Raw genomic sequence first — 22,378 nt, 5'->3', positions numbered from 1 at the left:
GCAACACAAAGAAGAGACAAAGAGAAGAGATAATAAGAGATGCAGCAGACCAGGGAGCTGAGGTGGCACAAGAGATTGAGCACCTCTCTCCCATGCTGGAAGTCTCAGTATCAGTTCCCGGTGCTGCCAAAAGAGAAGACAAAGCAGACACAGAAGAACACACAGTGAATGGACACAGAGAGCAGACAATGAGGGGGGTGAGGAGAAATAAATACATAATCTTCTTAAAAAATTGTGCAAAAATAGAAATAGCAATTATGTATACAGCAGGGAATACAGAGAGATTGAGAGATGGAGAAATTTCTTGTCTTTCTTGTTTATTATTATTGAAATAATGAAAATAATCTAATAATGACTGAAGTGATGAATGTACAACTATGTGATTATACTAAATACCATTGATACTTTTGATGAATCATATGCTTTATTAATATGCATCAATAAAACTGATTTGCTTAAATAAATAAAAGAACAATGAAGTAGGAAAAAAAGGTAAAAAGGAATTAAAAAAAAACACCACAAAACAAAATCAAGGTCTTCCTCAGACCTCTGAAGGGGGAAAAATACCAAGGTCCTGAATTTCTTTTCTAAACCTGCTTTTCTCTTTCATACCCACCTTCAATAAATGGCGATTCTATCCTTCCAGTTGTTTAGGCCAAAAAAATCCCATGGTCAACCCACTGGCAAATCCTGTCAGCTCTACCTCAAGGTATAGCCAATATTTAATCATTTCTTTAGTGCTTAGCACTACCCTAAAAGTATAACCTATGCAACTGGAACCTGGATACTAAAGACCACATTACACACTAACAAAGAGGGACCTACAAGAAAGAGATTTTTGGTCTGAAAGTTAAAAGACTAAACTGCAGCTGATCCAGAGAAAGTATAAAAGAACAGAAGAGAGTTGAAGTCTGCATTTGTGAAGAATGTGGAAAAACACTGAAACACTGGATATCATGTCCAAATTAGAGAGGATGCTGGATTAAGGGTCACTGTCACTAAGATAACACAATAAACAGGTAAGTCAATATAGGTTCTAAGATTAGGCAACTCAAAGCAAACATTGAAATTTGGTAAAAGTCCCTAGGAAGTTGTTGCTGTTCTTGCCTATGATGAGTTTCCTATTACCTGGTTTCTAGTCTGACAAGTGGAGGCAGTGGGCCTACTCTTCTTTCATGCCTTATAAGTTCCGTAGCTGTCTAATGTAACAGGTAATTAACTACTGAACAGCCATTTTCTTTTTCTCTCCAGAGAAAAATTTGTCATCCATCTAGAAAACATTTCTTTTGCCATTTCCATATGAGAAAAAAAAATTTAGTTTTTGGCAACTGCTACAGATTCAGAGCCAAGTATGTATTTTTACCAATTCTGTAAGCCTCCACCTAGTTCTTGTATGAAATGATCACTAACTCCTAAATTATATTACTCTTCACATCTAATACCCAGATGACCTATACAATATTATACCTGTCTCCACAGGACTAACAGTCAAAGTAAACAGTCAAGAAAGAACTTATAGACAAAGGACATATTTGCTGTAGGTTTTCTTGATTTGAACTTTGAAGAACTAGAGAAGACATGAAATCAGGCTCTGAAATCTAGTTAGCTGAAAACAAATGACACAAAGATTGAAGTGATAGAGAGAGGGAAATGAGTCTGATAAAGAGGCCACAGGCACAACAGACCCAAAGAAGCAAATCCTGAAAGCGACTGTGTTCTCTGATAAATAGTTCTCATTTACATTTTCCTTCAAAGCAATTCAAGGTGTTCACAGTGTAACTAGCACCTCAGGTCCCACTATATTGGAAGGTAAGTTTTCTCATATTGGGGTAACATACTAATGATGATACTTTGACCAGATGACTACTGAATGTTTGACTAAATCTGGATAAAAATCATGCCAGCTGGCCCTAAGTGGCAAAGCTGAATTCCCATCTATTAGTAGTATCCAAATCAAGTCATGGGTCCAATATCAAAATCAAAGAAAGGGGCTTCCAGGTGAATGCTATAGAGACAATTCATATCTGCTCCAGGTAAAAAGAGGGATGAAAGATATGTAGTTTGAGTCCTATAGCCATTTGTGGAAGATCTGGTAGAAGCCACACAATATTGGTTTCCTTGGTCCTATCCTACTCATAGTAAAATTTTCACTGTGGTTTTCTGCACCCTTTGGAATCCTATGTCAGATATTCCATGTACCAAAAGAACCCAAACAAGTATATTTTCTCCAATATTAACCAAATAGTTTTTGTAGCCTGACTCTCTTTACCTGGGAATCACCCCTTCACCATGATTATTTTGGTCTTAACCTTCAAAATAGCAAACTTTCACTCCAGTATAAACTACTGAGTGAAAACAACAACAAAGCAACATAAAAATTGCTTTTAGTAAAGATACTATATTGTGAGGTCCTCAACCATTGAAGTCTACTACCCTGGGACTAATACCTCAAATGCTGAAGATTCCTCTTGAGTTGAGGGCTGTGACAGTTGACTCAAATAAGCAACTACTATGAGGCAGGGGGCTCAGGGAATTACTTGATCTCCCTTAACATGTCAAAGTAAGATTACTATAAAGCAATCTGGCATTTCTAGTACCAACAATACCCATTGATCAAATAATATTTGTCTTTAGAACAAAACATTAAATAAAAATTTTTAAATTGTCCAAATGAAAAATCACAGAAAAACTGATTCATGGTGATCAGATACTACAAAATATTTCTCCTTTAATCCTATAATATAGGTTACCTTTGCCACAGCTCGTTTATTTTACTAAGTCATTTACCTTAACAACAAAATTTTCTTCTTTTGTGTACCTCATCTCAATATAATGGTACTACCATTCACTTACTCACCATAACCAGAAACCCAAGTTCATCCTATTTCTTATTCTCATCCTTCATATTCAACAACTCTGATAGACTTTAGCTCCTACACATTTGATTATCTGTTCCTTTCTCTTCAACCCCAGTATTGCCTCACCTGGACAGGTATGATACTTTGCTAAATCATCTCCCTAATTTAAGACTTGCCCCCAACCAATCTACCCTGCCTATGGTTGCCAGGACAATCATTCTAAAATGTTCATCTCGTTCTATCACTTACCAGGTTACTTTCAGAATACAATTTAAATTCATTCACATGGCACTGAGGGCTTTTCATGTACCTACCATTGCCTGTCTCTCAGATTTGTCACAGCTGTGCTAGGAAACTGGAAAGACAAAGATGAATAAGGCAGAGATTGTGACCAAAAGGAACTACATGTGAATGTATAATTACCAGTAAAAAAAAAAAAGTGAAAAATGTAATAAACAGAGGTTTGAACACATTAGCCAGCCCAGAGAAGGAAGCTATTAATCCTGTTAGGGAGTTAATCAGCTAGGTTCAGAGAAGACTTTATAAAGAGAGTGGCATCTAAGTTGTTTTAAGGATGACTTGGAGCTCCCCTGATAGACAAGGGCACAGAGACATAATATAGAATAGTATATTGTAGAAGATATAAATAGTTGAGTTCTATTTTCTTCAGGGTTGACTTTTTAAAAAAAGCTTCCCCAACCCTTCCCACCCTACCTCCAGGCAAACTGAGTTAGGTTCCCTTCATCCGTGCATTCCTTTATTGATATGATAAATAATATAATTGGATTTCCTTAACTTGGTCTTTCCAAAAAGATTTAAAGATCTAGAGAGCATGGACTGTCTTGTTAAAACTCTGGGTCCTCGGTCTTCAGTACAGTGCCTGACACATGACAGAAGATCAATAAATACTTTTTGGATATATTGTTATATAATAATCTGAGCAATAAAATCTTAAATTGAGAGTTAATTTGCCATCTGGTTCACACAGGAGATTGGATGACAAACCAAGAAGCCTTGAACAGATTGTAAGATGATGACAAGGCTACAGCAGATTCGTAATTCTACACAGGCAGATCACTTTTTCTCTCTAAGCCTTGGTTTACTGAGATAAAATAAGATATTATCATCAAGTGATTGATTTGGCATACATAAAACCTCTTGCATCTATCATCATCCTTCCTTTCCAGTTCCAATGCTGTTATTCTAGAACAGGGTTTTTTTTTTTTAGAACAGGTTTTATAATGTCTCTTTCTCATTAGTCTTCCCAATTTCAGTCTCTCTTCCCTTCAATCCATCTAACAAACTGCCGCCAGATTAGCTTTTTTCAGGCAAGGCTCTGATCATGTTATTCCATACATAAAAATCTTCAGTGAACCCCTCCTCTTATTCCATGACTGCCTCTAGAAAAATGTCCTCCTCTGTAGCCTACCAAAGGTATCCACATTTGACCACAACCCACCATTTTCATTCTTGTCACTTGTTCCTCTTTACCTACACTCTTCTTTGAACAAAGTGGTTTGTCATATTCTTCATATAGGCCCATAACTGCCCACTCTCTGTGCCTTTGCTCATGTTGCTCCTTCTCCTTAGAATATGCTTTTCTTCCACCTAAGCAGGAAGACCTGAAAGTGATCCCAACTCTGCCATTTACTGACATTAAGTAACTTGTTTTTAATTCTCTGAGCCTTAAATTCCCTCATCTCCAAAAGAGAGGTAATGATACCTTACTTGGAATTGTTGTGAGGATTAAAAAATTATATATATAAGCCTGGCACATAATAATTGATCAAAAAGTGATAGCTTTTACTATTACTGTACTTCAAGGTTAATTTAAAAGCAACCTTCTTGATAAAGTCTTTTGTGATCCCTCCCAGCAGCAAGCATCCCTTTCCCTCCCTTAAATTCTTCAGAGTGAGTCTTTACTTCTGTTAAGACAGTTATCTTCATTTTTTATTTTGTATTTGGTTGTTTACATGCATATCTTATCTCCCTGATGGTCTTTCAAACATTCTGAGGATGGAAGTTAATTCACCTTTTTGTTTCCCTTAGTGTCTAGAACAGTGTCTGACTTACAGTAGGCACCCAAAATTTACTGATGAATAAATACATAAAAAAATCTTAAGAACTATATGTTTGTTTTCAGATAAAAAACTAAATATTAAAGAATTTAAGTAGGCAAGTGGACTTGGCCCAGCGGTTAGGGCATCTGTCTACCACATGGGAGGTCCGCGGTTCAAACCCCGGGCCTCCTTGACCCGTGTGGAGCTGGCCCATGCGCAGTGCTGATGCGCGCAAGGAGTGCCCTGCCACACAGGGGTGTCCCCGCGTAGGGGAGCCTCACGCGCAAGGAGTGTGCCCCATAAGGAGAGCTGACCAAGGCAAAAGAAAGTGCAGCCTGCCAGGAATGGCACTACCCACACGGAGAGCTGACACAACAAGACGATGCAACAAAAAGAAACAAAGATTCCCGTGCCGCTGACAACAGAAGCAGACAAAGATGACGATGCAGCAAATAGACACAGAGAACAGACAACCGGGGTGGGGGGGGAGGGGAGAGAAATAAATAAATAAAATAAATCTGAAAAAAAAAAAGAATTTAAATAAATATATGTAAAAGTGGTAATATTCCCCCACCTCATACCCTTCTCTTCAGGATAGGTCCAAAGAAAGAATGTTATCAGGGTTAAAAAAAAAAAAGTACAGGGTTGTTCTTCAAATCACTTTCACGTGGGTAATTGATATCCACCCTACAAACAATTCTAAAGACAGTCTGTTCTGACCTAAAAACTTTGATAAATGTACTAGTCTTCATGTGAACTCTGAAGATATATCCCCCGTCTCTCTCAAGAGTGCTATGATTTTATAGAATTGCTTGGAGTTAGGCTAGTTTTTGCTGACATACAGTTCTCTCTTTGTTGGGTCTTAGAGTTGTTACAATCCCTTAGGTACATACATTTTGAGGTCTGTGAATCACCTGATTTTGTCAGTACAACAAATAGGACATTTTCAAATATTTTAAAAGAGAATTTGGGGGCTTGGTATCTTCAAGGTCAATGTCTGGTTTGAATACTGAATATTGCTTCCTTCATTCTCTAATTTCTCACTTCTCAAATTCACAAACAATCCACTGGTGACAGAAGTCAATGACTTTCACATGTGATACCTGCAATCTTCCTGAAGAACTGTGTTACTTAGAATCTCTTCTAGCAGGAAAAACAAGGAATTTTCTCTTACCCTCTGTAAGATTGCAATTCTATTGCTGATATCAATTACTGGATATAGGCACCCAAGAGTAAAATCACCTGAGTATAAATCCTGGAAGACAGTTCTTGGCTGTTATAAAAGCCATAAGATCAAATGGACTAAAGGATCAGTAGGCTGGCAGAAGAGGAATGCATTCAGTTCAGAAGATATAGAATAATCAATGACCTTGGAGATTTCAGAGAAATCAGATTTGCTATTGAAGGCAGGGATATAAATATCAAGTACAAACACAACACAAATAGGCAGAAACAAAAGCCACCAACTCAACTTTTTGTTTGAAAAGTTGTTAGGGCTAGAGAACTTTATAACCACAGCTGCAAATGGTTACGGATTTGGCAATCAAAAAATATATATATATATATTTTTAAGACTTTTAACTGCCTTACTATTGAGGTTACAAACCACAGCCTTGATGCATTGTTGCAGTCAACATCCTCCCTGTTGTTTCTGAGTGCTTACATCTGCTGCTGGCAGATAAAATGTTGGCAAACAGCATGGGCTCCTTCCAGGGGAATACAAGAGAAGCTTTAACTAGATGGTTCTCATCTAACTTCTGTATCACTTCTACCTTGTCTTGGTTGATCTCCTCAGGAGGACTGAGGGTCTAGTGAGATTTCTCACTAGCACAAATCAGCCTTGCCAGCTATGCTAGTCTTACAAGATAAAAGGAGAAGTTCTTAGCTTAGGGGAGAGCATCTTAAGCCCACATTTTAAAAGCTGCTTACATAGTACAGTACAGTGCACTTTATTTTTTTTTTCAGGGAAGTATAAGATATTATTTTGGAAGAGGACATTTCAGAGTCTCACTGGCCACTTGAGGGACCAGGAAGGCCTTCCCCAGGGAGAGCTGTGCGGGCTGATTGTGTGGTGCTAAGCTATACTTAGAAAATTTCTAGTTTTTACAAGATTTTCACGGAAATCACAGGGACACTTACCCAGATATCTGAGTTTAAAAAGTAGTCAGGGAAACGGACTTTGGCCCAGTGGTTAGGGCGTCCGTCTACCACATGGGAGGTCCGCGGTTCAAACCCCGGGCCTCCTTGACCCGTATGGAGCTGGCCATGCGCAGTGCTGATGCGCGCAAGGAGTGCCGTGCCACGCAAGGGTGTCCCCCGCGTGCGGGAGCCCCACACGCAAGGAGTGCGCCCGTGAGGAAAGCCGCCCAGCGTGAAAAGAAAGAGCAGCCTGCCCAGGAATGGCGCCGCCCACACTTCCCGTGCCGCTGACCACAACAGAAGCGGACAAAGAAACAAGACGCAGCAAATAGACACCAAGAACGGACAACCAGGGGAGGGGGGGAAATTAAATAAATAAATAAATCTTTAAAAAAAAAAAAAGTAGTCAAAGGAAAGAACAGAGGTATGTGTAGGAGGTGGGAAGACCCTACTTCTGTAAGGCCTGGTATTTATTAGTACTCTGATATATGTGTATCCATAGTACACCACACTGGAGGAGTACTAGAATTCCATGGTATATCTTACACGGTAGGCATCAAAGCCCTGGCTTGTCACACTGGACCAGGTTTGCTCTGGAAACAGACCTACAGCTGGACCAGCAAAGCTGCTGAGAGTGTTACCCTGTTCTTCTGGCTGAGGTCTTTTGGGTGAGAGATATTGATGTAGACAGCTGAAGGAAGAGCTGGAAGTCTCATCATCAGGAAAATTGTACAATTTCACGATTTGGGATATGTCATAATCATCAGGGAACAAAGCAGGAACTGTGGCCACAAGATTTTCCAACTGTGGATACTATATGTGGATTCTCAGGGAAGACAGAGTCCCATGCCCAATTGGAAGTGCCTAATGGCTGAGGTGGAAGAGAACTGTAGGAATGTGACACCACGGGAAAAAAAGGATAAGGATTGGTGCTTGCTCTGGGTGAGGAGAGTACATTCTCCTTGGCTTGAAGGATCTGGCTCGGGTTCATTAGTGATTGCTGTCATTGTTGCTGCTGCTTCTTCAGCTTGGATCACTGGTTCTTGAACCAAACCTTCACTCTCAATTCATCTATGTTGAGTTTCAAAGCCAGTTCCTTCCGGATATTTTTACCTGGAAACATGGTCTCCCTGAATAAAGCCTTCAACTCTTCCTAAGGAATTGGCTTGATCCTGAGGTACCAAACATGTGCTTGAATAACCCACATTGATAAAAGGTTCTGACTGAGGAGTCTCAAGGGACATACTGTTCATCACAGATGTGGGATCAGCTGGATTCTGTGGTATCAAGTTGATGTTGGAATCACCCATACTGACAAAAGGGTGAGGCTGGGGATTCCCTGGGGCCATTCTGTTCATTGGAAATCCTGAAATCTGGGATGGAAGGCTGTGATCCACTTGGTCTTGTGTTATGTTCATGTTGGATCACCCATTTGGATTAAAGATCGGGGCTGGGGATTCTCAGGGACCACTCTGTCCATCTGGCCACCAGCAAGCTCCATTAGTAGGTCTATCATGAATTCCTCTGAAGTGTTCATTTTTGATTCTGCTTGATGTGTCTCTCTCTGGAAATGCAGTTTCTTCAGTGTGTCCTCATGGCCAACAGTCTGCACTTGATTTTTAAACAACCACTAATGAAACCTGTGTGTCTTTCTTTAAAAAACAGAACTAAATGATTGCTTTATGTCAAAAAGAATTGTGAGTGCTTAATATATTTTAAGTTACCAAAGAAAAACTAAGAATGTGAGGTCAGGAAGTAAATTACAGTATTTCTTTGGGGAAGAAAAAAGAAGAAGAGAATGGAAAAGTAAAAAGTGATCCATGTCACTTAGAAGGTTATTTCAGTTAAAATAAAACTTATCAGATCCACTGAATTTCAAAGAAAATGCACTTGAACTTGGTGATGATTAATGGGTGTGGAAATGCAGAAAAAAGACACAGATCAGGAAATTGTTTCCTGGATGGATTTCTCTCAGTGAGCTGACCTATGAGGATAAAAAAAAAAACCAAACATACCTAACCTAGTAGCTGAAGAGGCAACCCACAAGAAAAGGAAAAACAGAAATCTTCTAAAATCTGTGAGGGAAGCGGACTTGGCCCAGTGGATAGGGCGTCCGCCTACCATATGGGAGGTCCGCGGTTCAAACCCCGGGCCTCCTTGACCTGTGTGGAGGTGGCCCACAAGCAGCACTAATGCGTGCAAGGAGTGCCATGCCATGCAGGGGTGTCCCGCGTAGGGGAGCCCCACGCACAAGGAGTGTGCCCCGTAAGGAGAGCCGCCCAGCGTGAAAGAAAGTGAAGCCTGCTCAGGAATGGTGCCACACACATGGAGAACTGACACAACAAGATGACGCAACAAAAAGAAACACAGATTCCCATGCCGCTGACAACAACAGAAGCGGACAAAGAAGACACAGCAAATAGACACAGAGAAGAGACAACTGGGGTGCGGGGGGGAAGGGGAGAGAAAGAAATAAAATAAATAAATGAATGAATGAATGAATAAAAAATAAATAAATAAAAAAAATAAAATACAGGAAGACATGACCCAGCCAAAGGAACAAAAAAAACCTGATAAGACATAGGATTTAATAAAACTAATCAATGCTAATTACACAAATCTAAATCAATTCAAGGAGTTGAAGGAAAATATGGCTAAAGAGATAAAAAATAGGTGTGGTTCTGGGAAGATGGAGCATTAGAAAGACACCAGACTCTGCTCTCCCAGAAAAATAGCTGGAGGACAGGCAGAAATGGCCTGAAAAAAAAAAAAAAAAGTTCTAGTATTTAGGACACCAGGGGAAAGATGGACACTGCCCAGAAAAGGGAGGGGCATAGGAAACCAATCTCAGCGGAAAAACTGTGAGTGGAAGCTGCAACTGCAGCTGGGGGTGCCCTTGCCCCACCCTATGAGCAGAAAATTTTGAATTCTCCAGCCTTGGATTAGCTGCTATAGAAAAAGGTGTACCAGGGATCCACCCTCCTACCCCCCAACCCCAGGAAAGGGGAGAGAGAGGGAAACAGCCTAAAGCTGACTCAGCTTTTGGTCCACAAATTTGGTCTGATGTGTCCCATTAAGTACTTCCAGGCCAGAAGGGGCTTCACCATTGTTTGCCCTGGAAGCCAGCACTGGACTAAAGAGATCCAACCCTCTTAACCCTCTCTACTGACAGGGACAGGTTGTTGAGGATGCTAAGGGGAGTGGAATAACTTCCTACCTGGGAAAAGGGAAGGGATGGCCAGCAAAAGTTATAGAACAGCCTCTGAAAAAGTTTGAACTGCCTCCAGGCAGGAATCTCTGTCACCTTAATCTGGTCCCTGTTGCACTGAACACACTCTGAACTGGCTTTGAACTGACAGGCCTGCCGAAGAGTGCCATCTGCTGCTCAACCAAGGAAGTGTGCGTGACAAAATTAAAAGTAAATAGGGGCAAAAACCAGCAAGATGGCAGTGGAGTAAGAAGCTCCTAGCGTCAGCTCTTGCTACAGGGCAGTTAGTAAAAACCCAGAGCTCTCTGGAGCTAGCTGAAGTACCTGTTTGAGTGCTCCAGGAGGTCAGAAGAGTATCCTGGAACATATTTGAAGGAGTGGAAGGAGGACACTGCCCATTTGCAGAGAAGACTGTAAGTAGAGCATTCCACACCACCGAAGCCAGTGCCTGTGCTCCACTGGAGGAACAAACCACCTTGGGAGCTGGTCCACGTTGGAATTGAAAGCGCCACTTTCCAAAAACGGGGGAGGAAGTGACGGTTGGACACCAACTTCAACTACTGATGAGTAAATTCAACAGGCTAAAGTATAATCCTGAGAACAGCTAAAGTTTGAGCCTGTCCAAGTCAGAAAGAGACCGACAGCTGCCATGTTAACTCCATGCCTGGCATGAGAGGAAGGGGGTCGGACTGAAAATCACAGTGCTGGTAGGGACTGGATTCTTTCCATCCAGGTCAGACTGCAGCTCTAGCCTAGGCCCCAGCCCCACCTCCAGCAGGGAGGAAACTGCGGGGACCTGCGCCAGCCTCTCTGGGAAATTACCAGCCAAGCCATGGAGGCTGGTGAATTGTCCTACTCTGGTGGTACAAGCTGCCCCAGGAGCTATTCTGTGACTGGAACTAGAAGCTCCATTTCCCAAAATGGGAAGAGGAGACGGTTGGCTGCCGATTTCGGCTACTGATTAGTAGACTCGGCTAAGATATAACCCTGGGAACAGGTGGGGTGTGAATCAGCCCAGGTCACAAAGAGGCTGGTGGCTGCCATTTTGACTCCACCCCCAGCCTGAGGGGAAGCCTGGCTGACCGAAATTCACAGTGACAGTAGGAACCAGTTTCTTTCACCCAGATCGGCCTGTAGCCCTAGAGTAGGATTCTACCCCACCTCTGGAAGGAAGGAGGCTGGAGGGTCCTGTACCAGCCTATCCAGATAACTGCAGGTACCTTTGGCTGGCAAAGACTGAAAATCGTACATCTACCAAGGCAACTGCAGTTATCTTGGACCCGCACCGCATACATTGCTGCCCATACCTGCAGCTCCATCCCCACCCCAGGCAGGGGAGAAAGGGGCGTGAAGCTTCATCACTCTCTCTGGGCAACTAGAGTCTAGGCCTGCACGACTTGGATTATTCCACACAGCTGTGACTCTGTTCCCACCCCTGGCAAAGGAGAAAGTTGGGAAAAGCTTCATTGGTCCCTGGTGCAATGAGGGCAGCTTGAGCCTCCACAGCTTATAGCACCAATTACAACCTTGGCTCCTACTGGACAACCAGCAAGGGAGAAAAGGCAGGAAGCCCTAAACTAAAGAGAAAAACTGCACCCAAAATAAATACTCTAGTAATCCAGATGCCAAGATACCAATAAAAAAATTACAACCCACACAAAGACTCGGGACGCTATGGCCCAGTTAAAGGAACAAGATAAGCCTCCAGATGACATAAAGAAGTTGAGACAACTAATCAGATGTTATAACAATTCTCCATAATAAATTCAATGAGATGGCTAAAGAGATTAAGAAGACAATGGATGAGCACAAAGAATTTGAAAGCATACATAGAAAATTAGCAGATCATATGGGAATGAAAAGCGAAATAAATGAACCTAAAAAAACATTGGAATCATATAATAGCAGATTTGAGGAGGCAGAAGAAAGGATTGGTGAGCTTGAAGAACAGCCTCTGAAAGTGAATGTACAAAAGGACAGATGAAGAGTGGAAAAAACTGAACAAGGTCACAGGGAACTAAATGACAGCAAAGGTGTGCAAACATATGTGTCATCAGTGTCCCAGAAGGAGGAGAGACAGGAAAAGGGGCAGAAGGAATAGTTTAAGAAATAATGGTAGACAATTTCCCAACCCTATTGCGGGACATAGATACCCATATCCAAGAAGCACAACTTCCTCTCATCCGAAAAAATCCAAATAGACCAACTCCAGGACACATACACATCAGAATGTCAAATGCCAAAGACAAAGAAAATTCTGAGAACAGCAAGAGAACAGCAATGCCTAACATATAAGGGATACCCAAAAAGATTAAGTGCTGATTTCTCACCAGAGAAGGCAAGACAGTGGTCTGATATATTTAAGATACTACAACATAAAAAATTCCAGACAAGAATCTTATATCCAGCAAAACTGTCTTTCAAAAATGAAGGTGAGATTAGAATATTCACAGATAAACAGAAACTGAGAGAATTTCTAAGCAAGAGACCAGATTTTCAGGAAATACTAAAGGGTGTGCTAGAGCCTGAAAAGAAAAGACAGGAGAGAGGGACCTTGAAGAGAGTCTAGAAATGAAGATTATATCAATAAAAGTAACTACAAGTGTCAAAAGAATGGTGAAAATAAAATATGACAGATAAAACTCAAATAGAAATAAACTTAACCAATGATGTAAAGCACTTGTATTCAGAAAACTCCAACTCAGTGTTAAAACAAATCAAAAAAGCCCTAAATAACTGGAAGAACATTCCATGCTTATGGAGCAAAAGACTAAATACCATTAAGATGTCAATTCTACTCAAATTGATATACAGATTCAATGCAATCCTGATAAAAATTCCACCAGCATTAAAAAAAAAATTGAAAACATGATCATCAAATTTATTTGGAAGGGTAAGGGGCATAGAATACCCAGAAACATCATAAAAAGGAAAAGTGAACACTCATCTCCAGACTTTAAATCATATTACCAGCTTTAGTCATAAAAACAGCATGGTACTAGCATAAAGACACACACATAGACCAATGGAACCAAGTTTATCATTCAGAAACAAACCCTCACATGCATGGTCAAGTGGTTTTTGACTAGCCTGTCAAACCCACACAGCTCGGGCAGAACAGTCCACTCAACATGCTGAAAGAATTGGATATCCATAACCGAAAGAAGGAAGAAGGACCCTTATCTCATACCTTATCCAAAAATTAACTCAAAATGGATCAAAAACCTAAAAAATAAAAGAACTATAAAACTTCTAGAAGAAATTGTACGAAAACAGCTTCAAGACCTGATGGTAGGTGGTGGATACTTAAAGGAGATAAGAGGAGGACTGAAATGGACTACTGATGTTTAATGTATGTAAAAGTTTTAATTAGCTTTACTGTAAAAGTGTGGAAATGTACAGAGTGGATGGTAACACAAAGTAATAGCTAGTTTATAAATGGGGATGAGGCTGATGATAGTGTCGGTATATAAATGCCAATTGACAGAATGCTAGAGAATAATCTAGGAACTGAATAGCACAGTAAACCAAGAAGTGGATGAGAATTGTGGTTGATGGCACAGATGCAAGAATGTACCTTGTGAGCTAGAGCAAATGTACATCACTACTGCAGGGTGCTGGGAATGTGGAGAACGGGAAAAATACAGGTGGAGTAACCTATGGACTGTGGTTAGCAGTAATAATATAATATTCTTGCATTAATGTGAAAGATGTACTGTGTTGATAATGAGGCAGTATGGAAAATGTGAGTCAAATATACACTATGGACATGGTAACGATCAGATGATATTATCTTATCCATAGCAAATGTTCCACCACAGTGTGGTGTGTTGATGGAGGGGTGTTGTTTGGGAATTTTGCACATGTGCATGATTGTTTTAAAAGTTTACAACTTTTGTCATAAAAAATATATTGAAAAAATAATAAAAGGGTGGGTTGGGGGAAAATACACCAAATGTAATATAAGGACTATGATTAGTAGCAAGATTTTGACAATATTCTTTCATAATTTGTAACAAACGTCTCACAACAAAGGTGTTGATGGAGAGTTGATGTATGGGACCCCTATATGATGTTACACCTTTGCTTTGTAAGTTCACAACTTTTACTATACACTTAATTGTTTATGTACGTTCATATATAAATGATATAAAGATAATAATAATATGTTTGGTTGGGGAAAAATACTTTGGTTAGCAGTAATATTTTGACAATGCTCTTTAATCATTAGTTAAAAAAAAGTTTTAACAGGGAAGTGGGCTTGGCCCCGTGGATAGGGCATCTGCCTACCACATGGGAGGTCCGCGGGTCAAACCCCAGGCCTCCTTGACACATGTGGAGCTGGCCCATGCTCAGTGCTGATGCGTGCAAGGAGTGCCCTGCCATGCAGGGGTGTCCACCCCGCATAGGGGAGCCCCACGCACAAGGAGTGCACCCCGTAAAGAGAGCCGCCCAGCGCGAAAGAAAGTGCAGCCTGCCCAAGAATGGTGCCACACACATGGGAGTTGACACAACAAGATGACACAACAAAAAGAATTCCCGTTTCGCTGATAAGGATAGAAGGGGTCACAGAAGAACACACAACGAATGGACACAGAGAGCAGACAATTGGGGGGGGGGAAGTGGAGAGAAAATAAATAAAAAATTTTAAAAGATCTCTAAAAAAAAAGATTAACAGCAATGTAAGTTATTGGTGATAAAGTGAGTTATGAGAATCCTGTATGTTACGTATGTTTGTTTAGTAAGCTCATAACTATTATTATATACTTATTGTTTATGTATATTTATGTATGAGTGATATACTTCGATAAATTAATTAAAAAAAAAAAAAAGTAAATAGGGAAGAGGCTGGGGCTCAAGTGATGGGGCTCTTGACTACCATATGGGAGGTCCTGAGTTTGGTTCCCAGGGACTCCCGGTGAAGGCAAGCTCGCCTGCACAGCACGCTTGCTGACATAGCAAGATAACACAACAAAAAGAGACACAGAGCAGAGACAATAAGAGATACAACAGACCAGGGAGCTGAGGTGGTGCAAGAGACTGAGCATCTCTCTCCCACTCTGGACTATCCCAGAACTGTTTTCTGGTGCCTCCTAAAGAGAAGACAAGCAGACACAAGAAGAACATATAGAGAATAGACAGTGCATGCACAATAATGGGGTGGAGAGTGGAGGGAGAAATAAATCAAGAAATCTTAAAAAAAAAAATAGAGATAAGCAGATGTGGCTCAAATGATTGAGCTCCTCCTGCCTACCACATGAGAGGTCCCTCGTTCAGTTTTCGGTGCCTCCTAAAGAAGACAGCGAGCCGGTGTGACAGGTAAGTGTGGCAAGCTGATGCAACAAGAGACACAAGAAGAAAAAACATAATGAGACACAACAAAGCAGAAAGAGGAGGTTCCTGGTGCCTCCTAAAGAAGACAGGTAAGACAGCAAGCTGATGCAATGGGCAGATATGGTGAGCTGACACAACAAGATGATGCAACAAGAGACACAAGAGGAAAAACAATGAGAGACACAACAAAGCAGGGAATGGAGGTGACTCAAGTGAATAGACGACTCCGTCCCACATCCGAGGTCCTGGGTTTGGTTTCTGGTTCCTCCTAAAAAAATAAAGAAGACAAACAGACATAGCAAGTGCAAACAATGAGAGGTTGGGGAGAAATAAATAAATTAAATAAACATTAAAAAAGGAAAAACATATTAGAGGGGAGCAGTTGTGGCTCAAGTGGTTGAGCGCCTGCTTCCCACATCAGAGATCTCAGGTTTGGTTCCTATGCCTCCTAAAAAAAACAACAACAAAAAAAGCAAGTGGTTCTCTCTACCTGGAGGAGCCCACACCAAATCTAGGTGTGTATTTCCATCTTTTTCTCCCTTTCTCTCTCACTTCTCAGCAAGCTCTCTTCTTTCACCTATTTCCCAAATAAATTCTTGTTCTGGTCTAACTAAAAACAAACAAACAAACAAAAAAGCAAAACAAATGAAAAAACTAACTCAGGAGCTGATATGGCTCAGTGGTTGAGTGCTGGCTTTAAAAAAAAAAAAATTAGAGGTCCCAGGTTCAATCCCTGGCTCCTGGTACCTCAAAACAAAAGAAAACAAAACAAAACACACACACATATTAGAGATATACAACAGCAGACTCAAAACAATAGAACAAAGGAAAATATACTTCTAAACAAACAACGGGTCAAAGAAGAAATTACAAGCGAAATTAGTAAACATACTGAGACAAAGGTAAAAAAGAACACAACTTACTAAAACTTATGGGATGGGGGGAGTGTGGTATATGGGAACCTCTTATGTTTTTTAATGTAATGTTTTGTATGATCTATTTATCTTTAAAAAAAAAAAAAAGACCAAAAAATCCTGGCAAAACAATGACAGAAAGACAAATCTAATGTCTCCTCTCCTACAAATCACCTAATAAATTTCAGGATAAATCTTGGAATATTTCTAAAAAAAAAAAAAAAAAAAACTTATGGGATACAGCGAAGGCAGTGATGACAGGAAAATTTAAAGGCCTAAACTCGTATATTAAAAAGGAATAAAGAGCTAAAATCAAAGATCTAACTGAACTAAAAAAAGAACAGCAAACCATTCCCAAAGCAAGCAGAAGGAAAGAAATAATAAAGATAGGAGCAGAAATAAATTGAGAACAACAACAAAAAAGAAAATCAATAAAACCAAAAGCTGGTTCTTTAAGATCAATAAAATTGACAAATTCTTAGCTAGACAAAAAAAGAGAAAAGATGCAAATAAATACAATCAGAAACCAAAAGGTGCAAGTTACCAATGACCCCACAGAAATAAAAAGGATTGTAAGAGGATATTATGAGAAACTATATGCCAACAAAGTAGACAACCCAGATGAAGTGGACAAACCCCTAGAAATGCACAAACAGCCTACACTGACACTACAAGAAATACAAGAACTTGTATGGCAGAAGAAATAGGGGAAATTGAGGACAGAGCATCTGAACCTGAAAAGACAGGAGAACAGAAAGAGAGAAGAATGAGAAAAAATGGAACAGGGCCTCAGGGAAATGAATGACAACATGAAACACACAAAAAATACACATTATAGCTGTCCCAGAAGAGAATGGAAAGGGGGCAGAAAAAATATTTGAGGAAGTAATGACCGAAAATTTCCCAACCCTTGTGAAAGACAAAAATATCAATACCCAAGAAGGATAAAGCTCACAAAACAGTAAGTCCAAACAGATAAACTCTCAGATACCTACTATTGACAATGACAAATAACAGAGATAGAGAGGAGATTCCAAAAGCAAAAGAGAAAAGCAATGCATCACATACAACAGAAGTTCAATATGACTACGTGCTTATCTCTCAACAGAAACTATGGAGGTGGGAAGGCAGTGGTATGAATGCATTGAAGTTACTAAAATAGAAAAACTGTCAGTCAGGAATTCTTTATCCAAGAAAATGGTCCTTCGAAATGAGGGTGAGTTTAAAGTCTTCACAGACAAACAAAAACTGAGAGTATGTTACCAAAAAACTAGATTTGCAAGAGATACTAAAGGGAGTAGTACAGCCTGAAAAGAAAAAACAAGGGCAAGAGACTTGGATAAGAGTGTTGAAATAAAGATTATTAGTAAGGGAAACTTAAAGGATAAATAGAAAAAAGTAAGATATGACAAGGGAAAGGAAAAGGATAAAATGGACAAAGTAAATAATGTCTTTAAAGTAATAATATTGGATGTTAATGGTTTGAATTCCCTAATCAAAAGACAGACCGGGAAGCAGATGTGGCTCAAGCAGTTGGACACCTGCCTACCACATGGGAGGTCCCAGGTTCGGTTCTTGGTGCCTCCTAAAGAAGACAAGCAAGAGAGTGAGCTGATACGATGGGCTGGCACAATGAGCTGATGCAAAAAGACGACACAGTGAGATGGCACAACAAAGAGATATAGTGAGGAAACACAATGAGAGAGACAACAAACAGGGAGGGGTGGTAGTTCAAGTGATTGGGTGCCTCCTTCCCACATAGGTAGTTCAAGTGATTGGGTGCTGCCTTCCCATATAGGTTCGGTTCCCAGTGCCTCCTAAAAAAAGAAGATGAACAGAGAGCAGAGGACAAGCACAAACAATGAGGGGAGAAGGGGAGAAATAAATAAATAAATCTAAAAACTAATATGAGTTATCTATGCACTGTCTGTGGGAGACTCACCTTAGACATAAGGACACAATTAGGTTGAAAGTGAAAGGTTAGAAAAAGATATTGTACACAAATAGTAACCAAAAAAGATCTGGATTAGCAATACTAATATTGGCTAAAATACATTTTAAATGCAAAACTGGATAAAAGATGAAGAAAGTCATTGCATATCAATAAAAGACACAATTCATCAAGGATAAATAACTATAATAAATATTTATGCACCTAACCTGGGAGCTCCAAGATACATGAGACACACCCCAATTTCTCTAATGAATATATTATAAAAGCAAAAATCCTCAAAAGACCTGCAAACTGAATCCAAAAGCAAATTAAAAGAATTAGCCCTTCTTCTGTGCTCACTTCGGCAGCACATATACTAAAATTGGAACAATACAGAGAAGATTAGCATGGCCCCTGCACAAGGATGACATGCAAATTTGTGAAGCGTTCCATATTTTTAAAATAAGAGAATACTTCCTTATCTGTTATACTATTTTACGTACTATACATTTTAATTTATGTAGACTATATAAATTATTTAAAAAGAAAAAAAGAATTATACACCATAATCAAGTGGGTTTTATCCCATTTTTGCAAGGGTGGTTCAACACATCAATTAGCATAATACAACACATTAATAAATGGGAAGAAAAATCATGATTGCCTCAATTGATGCAGAAAAGACATTTGACAAAATACAACTCCTTTCTTGATAAAAAAACACTCCAAAAGATAGGAATAGAAGGAAACTTTCTCAACATAGTTAAGTGCATATGGTGAAAGCTTTCTCACTGAGATTGGGAAAAAGACAGGGCTGCCTACTGTCACCACTGTTGTTCAGTATAGAGCTAGAGGCTCTAGTTAGAGCAATTAGGCAAAAAAGAGAAAGAAAAAGCACCCAAATGAGAAAGAAAGTAAAACTTTCTCTATTCACTGATGATAAAAACGTATATGTAGAAAACTGCAAAAAATCCACAGCAAAGGTACTAGAACAGATGAGTTCAGTAAAGTGGCAGGATACAAAATTAATATGCAAAATTCAGTAGTGTTTCTATACACTACTAATGAGCAATTTGAGCAGGAAGTCGGGGGAAAATCCCATTTACAATAGAAACTAAAATAATAAAATATTTAGGAATAAACATAAAGACATAAAGAACCTATATTCAGAAAACTACAAAACATTGCAAAAAGAAACCAAAGAAGACCTAAATAAATAAAAGGACATTCCATGTTCATGAATTGGAAGACTAAATATACTAAGATGTCAATTCTACCTAAACTGATTTAAAGATTCAACACAATCCCAATAACAATTCCAAGAGTTTTTTTGTTTTGTTTTTTAGAGAAATGAGGAATTATCAATTTTTTTGGAAGGGTAAGGGCCCAGAATAGTCAAAAATGTCTTTAAAAAGAACAAAGTTTGAGGATTCTCCCTTCCAGACTTTAAAGCATATTATTTAGCTACAGTGGTAAAAAGAGCATGGAACTGGCAGAAAGATAGATATATAAACCAATGGTACCAAATGGAAAACTCAGAGACACTCATATCTATGATCAAGTGATTTCTGACAAGTCTGTCAGTCTCACCTAACTGGGCCAGAACAGTCTAGTCAACAAATGGTGCTGGGAGAACTGGACATTCACATCTAAAAAGAAAAAAGGACCCCTACTTCACAACTTATACAAAAATTAACTCAAAATGTATCAAGGACCTAAATATAAAAGCTACGAACATAAACTCCTGTAAGAAAATGTAAGGAAACAACTTCAAGATCTTGTGGTAGGCAGTAGTTTCTTAAACTTTAGACCCAAAGAATGAGCAACAAAAGAAAAGATAGATAAATGGGACCTCCTCAAAATTAAACTTTTTCTCTTCAAAAGACTTTGTCACGAAAGTAAAAAGGCAGCATATACAATGGGAGAAAATAATTGGAAATTATATATCTGATATTGGTTTGATACCCATCTTATAGAAGGAGATCATACAACTCAACAATAAAAAGATAGCAACCTAATTTAAAAATGGGCAAAAGACTTGACTAGGGAAGCAGACTTGGCCCAGTGGTTAGGGCGTCCTACCACACGGGAGGTCCGCGGTTCAAAACCCGGGCCGGGCCTCCTTGACCCGTGTGGAGCTGGCCCATGCGCAGTGCTGATGCGTGCAAAGAGTGCCCTGCCACGCAGGGGTATCCCCCACATAGGGGAGACCCACGTGCAAGGAGTGCGCCCTGTAAGGAGAGCCGCCCAGCATGAAAGAAAGTGCAGCCTGCCCAGGAATGGTGCCGCACATACGGAGGACACAGCAAGATGACGCAACAAAAAGAAACACAGATTCCCGTGCCACTGACAACAGAAGCGGACAAAGAAGATGATGAAGCAAATAGACACAGAGAACAGACAACCGGGGCGGGGGGGAAGGGGAGAGAAATAAATAAATAAATAAAATCTTTAAAAAAAAAAAAAAGACTTGACTAGAACAGACATTTTATCCAAAGAGAAAATACAAATGACCAACAATCATATGAAAAAATGTTCAACATCACTAGCTAGTAAGGAAATGCAGATCTAAACTACAATGAGATATGATTTCACACCTTATGGAATGGCCACTATTTAAAAAAACAGGAAACTACAAGGTCTGGAGAGGATGTGAAGAACTAGGAACATTCTCTCACTATTGTTGGGAATGTAGAATAGTGTAGCCTCTGTTGAAGATAGTTTGGCAATACCTCAAGAAGCTGAATATAAAACTGCCCTATGATCCAGCAATCCTGTTATGAATAAATTCAGAAGAACTGAACGCGAGGACATTAACTGACATTTGCACACTGATGTTACAGCAGCATTATTCACAATTGCTAAAATGTGGAAATGGCCCAAGTGTCCATCAACTGATGAGTGGATAAAATATGGTATATGCATATAATGGAATACTATACAGCTGTAAGAAGAAATGAAATTAGGATGCATATGACACCATGGATGAACCTTGAGGACATTACATTGACTGAAATAAACCAGACCTAAAAGGAAAAATATTGTCTCACTAATATGAACTAAATACAATGTGTAAACTCATGGAGGTAAACTCTAGAATATAGGTTACCAGGAGACAGAATGTGAGTTGAGAATGGGAGTTGATGTTTAATGCATTTAGATTTTTTTTAAACAAATGAATTTTATTGGTACATATTAATAAAGCACACAATTGATACAAAATGTACACTCAATGGTATTAGGCATAATCACACAGAAGTGCCTTCATCATTTCAATCATTATTAGAGCATTTTCATTATTTCAATAATAATAAAAAAAAAATTAGAATTGTTAAGGGAAATGGATGTGGCCCAAGCAGTTGGGCTCCCGACTACCATACACAAGGTCCAGGGTTCGATGCCCAGGGCCTCCTGGTGAAGGCAAGCTGGCCTGTGCAGCAAGCTGGCCCACGCAGGAGTGCCAGCTGACACGGAGAGCTGGCGCAGCAAGATGATGCAACAAAAAGAGACACAGAGAGGCAATAAGAGATGTAGCAGAACAGGGAGCTGAGGTGGTGCAAGAGAATGATCGCCTCTCTCCTACTCCAGAAGGTCCCAGGATTGGTTCCTAGAGCTACCTAATGAGAATACAAGCAGATACAGAAGAACACACAGCAAATGGACACAGAGAGCAGACAACGGGGGGGAGAGGGGGGTAAAGAAACAAATCTTTAAAAAAAAAGGTTTATTATAAAAGTGTAGAAATGAATACTTGATGGTAGTGAATACAACACTGCTGGTTTATAAATGTGATTGTGGCTTTAAAGGGTAGTCTAGAGATGTAAATGTCATTTGAAAGGAAGCTAGAGGATAATCTAGGGACTATATAACATAGTGATTTCAATGGTGGATCAAGTTTGGGGTTAATTCTATGAATATAAGAATGTCCTCTT

General features: G+C 39.7%; 1 protein-coding gene and 1 non-coding gene across 4 annotated transcripts in view; one reads left to right on the top strand and one right to left on the bottom strand.

The window, feature by feature from the left end:
- The window catches only part of TRIP4 (thyroid hormone receptor interactor 4), a 106,692-nt gene that overhangs the window by 28,480 nt on the left and 55,834 nt on the right, over nucleotides 1-22,378 (bottom strand). Inside the window, exon 12 of one of the 3 annotated variants that reach the window (XR_011648440.1) lies at nucleotides 15,520-15,867. The exons of the other annotated variants lie outside the window; for them this stretch is intronic. The gene's annotated coding sequence lies outside the window, so the exon portion shown is untranslated. The remainder of the gene's footprint in view (nucleotides 1-15,519; nucleotides 15,868-22,378) is intronic. 3 annotated transcript variants of the gene reach the window in all.
- On the top strand, nucleotides 18,799-18,905 carry LOC111766106 (U6 spliceosomal RNA). Its single transcript, XR_002798244.1, has one exon. It is a non-coding gene; the product is annotated as a U6 spliceosomal RNA (small nuclear RNA).

The sequence above is a fragment of the Dasypus novemcinctus genome, chromosome 3 (assembly GCF_030445035.2).
Source record: "Dasypus novemcinctus isolate mDasNov1 chromosome 3, mDasNov1.1.hap2, whole genome shotgun sequence".
Taxonomy (NCBI): Eukaryota; Metazoa; Chordata; class Mammalia; order Cingulata; family Dasypodidae; genus Dasypus; species Dasypus novemcinctus.
This window is presented reverse-complemented; position numbering and strand designations above follow the sequence as displayed.